This window comes from Lithobates pipiens, unplaced genomic scaffold, assembly GCF_037356315.1.
Source record: "Lithobates pipiens isolate NorthernLeopardFrog02 unplaced genomic scaffold, aLitPip1_a1.2 Scaffold_372, whole genome shotgun sequence".
Classification (NCBI taxonomy): domain Eukaryota; kingdom Metazoa; phylum Chordata; class Amphibia; order Anura; family Ranidae; genus Lithobates; species Lithobates pipiens.
In genome coordinates, this window is record NW_027507828.1 from 2,484 (window position 1) to 8,210 (window position 5,727).

Here is a 5,727-nt window from a genome sequence, read left to right on the forward strand (position 1 = left end):
ATCTTTAAAGTTACTGTCCCAAACCACCCTTTAACTCACACAATACCTACGCACATAAAACTAGCTGCTTTAATTATCACTATTATTGCCCTCATCATTGCCTATGACCTAGCAAAAACTTCTTGGACAATCATTCCAGAAGACCAAGCACTCTCAAAAGAGTATGACCCTACCATGCTAGATCCTATAGCCCATCGTCCAATCACCATAATCACTTTTAACACGGCCTGAGACCTAATCTCTCATGGCATTCAACTAGTACTATTAAAAATAATTAATTATAATCCGCCCGATCATTTAATCCGAAGCCCCATTAAAGTGGCCCAAGTTACCCAAACCGCTCGCATCAAGACTTATCTTTCAGTCTTTTCTGTCACCCTCTTTCTAGTTCTTCTTATCACAAAACTTATCTGGTAACTTCAATTTACTGCTCACTAAACTAGTTCATGAATCACGTATTCATGCACATACACGCTTTTAAAGGAAAAAAGCCCTCCACTGGTCTTAGGCTCCAGCATCTCTTGGTGCAAATCCAAGTAAAAGCTGCCCTGATAGCTTAAATAAAGCACCGGTCTTGTAAGCCGGAGATTGCAGATTAACCCCTGCTCAAGGCTTCAGAACAAGAGGACTTTAACCTCTACCATCAACCCCCAAAGCTGACATTCTTCCTAAACTATATTCTGTACCCTTATAGCTTAACACTAAAGTATAGCGCTGAAAACGCTAAGATGAACCCTAAAAAGTTCTAAGAGTATAAAGGTTTGGTCCTGGCCTTATTATCAATTGTTTCTTGATTTACACATGCAAGTCTCAGCACACCAGTGAGGACGCCCTTCTAATTCTATCCCAGATAAAGGAGCTGATATCAGGCACAAACTCCGCCCACAACATCTAGTCCCACCACACCCCCAAGGGTAATCAGCAGTGATTAATCTTGAACATAAGCGTAAGCTTGATTCAGTCAAAGAAAAGAGGGCCGGCCAACATTGGTGCCAGCCGCCGCGGCTACACCCTAGGGCCCAAGTTGATAATCATCGGCGTTAAGCGTGATTAAAGTGATTAAAAATTAGGATTAAATTAATGCTTAGCAGTTTTATGCTTGCTATTAAGAAACACACAAACGAAAGTTATCCTATTTATAAACTTGAATACACGACAGCTAGGAAGACAAACTGGGATTAGATACCCCACTATGCCTAGCCGTAAACAATTAATTTACACCCATCAGCGCCAGGGAACTACGAGCAATGCTTAAAACCCAAAGGATTTGACGGTGTCCCACCCAGCTAGAGGAGCCTGTTCTTTAATCGATGATCCCCGCTACACCTGACCATTTCTTGCTCATCAGTCTGTATACCTCCGTCGAAAGCTTACCATGTGAACGTCTTCAGTAGGCTCAATGATCATAATTACATCAATACGTCAGGTCAAGGTGCAGCTTAAGAAATGGGAAGCAATTGGCTACAATTTCTAATATAGAACAAACGAAAGGCTATGTGAAATCATAGCAGCGAAGGTGGATTTAGTAGTAAAAAGAAAATAGAGTGTTCTTTTTAACCCGGCTCTGGGATGCGTACACACCGCCCGTCACCCTCTTCGATAGTAAATAATATTGTCCCTAACCCATTATCACGTTTTAGAAGAGGCAAGTCGAAACATGGTAAGTGTACTGGAAAGTGCACTTGGAAAATAACAAAATGTAGCTTAACAAAAGCCCTTCGCTTACACCGAAGAAATATCTGTTCAAATCTGATCATTTTGAGCCCAAAATCTAGCCTTCAAGACTCACATGAACCCCCTTCCTACTGACTCCTAAACAAAACATTCTCCCATTATAGTACAGGTGATAGAAAAAATTCTTAAGCGCTTTAGACAAAGTACCGCAAGGGAAAGATGAAATAGAACTGAAATAACCTTAAAGCCTTAAACAGCAGAGACATCCCCTCGTACCTTTTGCATCATGGTCTAGCTAGTCTACACAAGCAAAATGAAACTTTTAGTTAGTCCTCCCGAAACTAAGCGAGCTACTTCAAAACAGCCCAATGGGGCTAACCCTTCTCTGTTGCAAAAGAGTGGGAAGATTTTCAAGTAGAAGTGAAAAGCCTACCGAGCTTAGAGATAGCTGGTTATTCAGGAAAAGAGTTTTAGCTCTACCTTAAGCTTCTTTATGACACCTAACAAACCCTAAAGCTTAAGAGCTATTCAAATAAGGCACAGCTTATTTGAAACAGGATACAACCTACAATACTGGGTAAATAATAAGTAAATAAAATAAAGTTGGCCTAAAAGCAGCCACCTTAAAAAAGCGTTAAAGCTTAGTTCTACACACTTATAATTTCTAAAATTTTGATCAACCCTTTATCCCTACTGAATTATTTTATATCCTTATAAAAGTAATAATGCTAGAACTAGTAACAAGAAACTGCCCATTCTCCTAAATGCAAGCATAAACCAGAATAGACACCCTACTGGTAATCAACGTAAATGTCACTTTTATAGTAACACAATAGAAAATCCTATAATTCCCTTACGTTAACCTTACACTAGAGCATTCCAGGAAAGATTAAAAGAGAAAGAAGGAACTCGGCAAACTTCAGCCTCGCCTGTTTACCAAAAACATCGCCTCTTGAAAAAATATAAGAGGTCCAGCCTGCCCAGTGACTAAGTTTAACGGCCGCGGTACCCTAACCGTGCGAAGGTAGCATAATCACTTGTTCTTTAATTGGGGACTCGTATCAACGGCATCACGAAGGCTGCACTGTCTCCTTTCTCTAATCAGTGAAACTGATCTCCCCGTGAAGAAGCGGGGATAAAATTATAAGACGAGAAGACCCCATGGAGCTTCAAACTCATCATGCAACTCTGTCCTCCATATCCCTTAATTCAAGAGATGTGCATGTTAGTTTTGGGTTGGGGGGACCTCGGAGTATAACTTAACCTCCAAAACAAATAGGTTAACACCTTTATCCATGAGAAACACCTCTAAGAATTACTAAACTAATGCTTTTTGATCCGATAATCGATCAATGGACCAAGTTACCCTGGGGATAACAGCGCAATCTACTTCAAGAGTTCATATCGACAAGTGGGTTTACGACCTCGATGTTGGATCAGGGTATCCTGGTGGTGCAACCGCTACTAATGGTTCGTTTGTTCAACGATTAAAACCCCACGTGATCTGAGTTCAGACCGGAGCAATCCAGGTCGGTTTCTATCTATAAAGTGCTGCCCCTAGTACGAAAGGACCGGAGCAACATGGCCAATATTTAAAACAAGCCATAATCTGACACTAATGAACTTATCTAAATTAACTAAGACCTCTCACCCAGCCCTAAACTAGGGCATGTTAGCATGGCAGAGCTTGGTTATGCAAAAGACCTAAGCTCTTTTAACCGGGGTTCAAATCCCCTTACTAACTATAAAATTTTTGTTATATCTTTTGCCCCTGTTATATATTGCCCCCATTCTCCTAGCAGTAGCATTTTTCACATTAATTGAACGCAAAATTCTAGGCTATATACAACATCGCAAAGGTCCTAACATTGTAGGGCCATTTGGATTATTACAACCTATCGCTGACGGTGTAAAATTATTTATCAAAGAACCAATCCGCCCCTCAACATCCTCACAAATTTTGTTTATCCTAGCCCCTACTTCTGCCCTAACCCTCGCCTTAATTATATGAACCCCCTTTCCTCTTCCAACCCCCTTCTCTAACCTAAATCTCAGCATTTTATTTATTTTAGCTATCTCCAGCCTAACTGTCTATACAATCTTAGGTTCCGGATGAGCTTCAAATTCCAAATACGCCCTAATTGGAGCTCTCCGAGCCGTTGCCCAAACAATTTCTTATGAAGTCACCTTAGCACTAATTGTTCTTTGCTCCATCTTTTTAGCAGGTGGATTTACTCTCTCTGCTTTTTCTATTTCACAAGAAACTACCTGATTTATTTTACCCCTTTGACCTCTATTCCTTATATGATTCGTGTCCACCCTTGCCGAAACCAATCGAGCCCCATTTGACCTCACAGAGGGTGAATCAGAATTAGTCTCAGGCTTTAATGTAGAATACGCAGGAGGACCCTTTGCCCTATTTTTCTTAGCAGAATATGCCAATATTCTAATAATGAATACATTTTCCGTAATTCTTTTCCTGAGCTCTGCCTCGGTATCCTCAACCTCAACTACAATTTTATTTATGACTAAAGCCTCACTCTTATCTCTTTGCTTTCTATGAATTCGAGCCTCATATCCACGATTCCGATATGATCAACTCATGCATCTTGTTTGAAAAAATTTTTTACCCCTGACTCTCGCTCTAGTCATTATCTTTATTTCTATTCCAGTTTCCCTCCTCCTTGCCCCCCCATTACCATGGAAGTGTGCCCGAAAGTTACGGATCTCCTTGATAGGGAGACCTATAGGGGTTCAAACCCCCTCACTTCCTTTAAAGAGGCAGGAATTGAACCTGCACCTGAGAGATCAAAACCCTCTGTACTCCCCCTATACTACTCCTTAGTAAAGTAAGCTAAATAAGCTCTTGGGCCCATACCCCAATAATGTTGGTTAAAATCCTTCCTCTACTAATCAACCCTCTCGCTTTAACAATTTTTCTCTTAAGTCTCGCTATTGGCACCACAGTCACCCTATCAAGCTTTCATTGACTCCTAGCCTGAGTCGGCTTAGAAATTAATACCCTCGCCATCATTCCTATGATAACTAAAACCCCACATCCACGAGCTATTGAAGCAGCTACAAAATATTTCTTAACCCAAGCCACAGCTTCCGCTCTAATTTTATTTTCAGCCCTTATTAACGCATGACAAACAGGCGAATGAGGCATTAATACCCTTACGAACCTTCCTATACTCACTCTCTCTCTTGCTATCATAATAAAACTTGGCCTAGCCCCTCTCCACTTCTGAATACCTGAAGTTCTCCAAGGTATTTCTCTTCCAACAGGATTAATTTTATCCACTTGACAAAAAATCGCCCCCATGGCGCTTCTCATTCAAACCTCCCACCTTATTAACCTTAACCTAACTATTGCCCTAGGCCTCGCCTCAATTTTAATCGGGGGCTGAGGAGGTATTAGCCAAACCCAACTCCGAAAAATTATAGCCTTTTCATCTATCGGACACCTGGGCTGAATTATTATTGTCTTAAAATTTGATCCCCAACTCTCCCTATTTAACTTCATTTTATATCTAATCATAACCTCTGCCATATTCTTGTCCTTGATTAATATTTCTGCCACAAAAATTCTAGATATTTCTATTTCATGATCTAAAACTCCAGCCCTCACCACAACCGTTATACTTATTTTATTGTCCCTAGCAGGCCTTCCTCCTCTAACAGGATTTGCCCCCAAACTCTTGATCGTCACAGAGTTAGTCAAACAAAATGCAACCCTTTTAGCCTCGTCAATTATACTCATCTCAATACTAGCCTTATTTTTTTACCTTCGCTTAGCATACATTGTTACTATGACCCTCCCTCCTAACACCCCTAATTCTTTACTCAACTGACGAACCCCTCACCCAACACACTTACCAACTGCCATTATTAATGTAATAGCCCTTATTCTTCTTCCCCTTACCCCCACACTTTTGCTCCTATAGAAACTTAGGTTAACATAGACCAAAGGCCTTCAAAGCCTTAAGCGAAGGTTAAACTCCTTCAGTTTCTGTAGAACTTGCAAGATATTAACTTACATCTTCTGAATGC

General features: G+C 40.6%; 1 non-coding gene across 1 annotated transcript; it reads left to right on the plus strand.

Moving 5' to 3' along the window:
* The first annotated feature begins 754 nt into the window (after nucleotides 1-754).
* LOC143956631 (18S ribosomal RNA) lies at nucleotides 755-1,693 on the plus strand. Its single transcript, XR_013269968.1, has one exon. It is a non-coding gene; the product is annotated as an 18S ribosomal RNA (ribosomal RNA).
* Nucleotides 1,694-5,727: the final 4,034 nt, after the last annotated feature.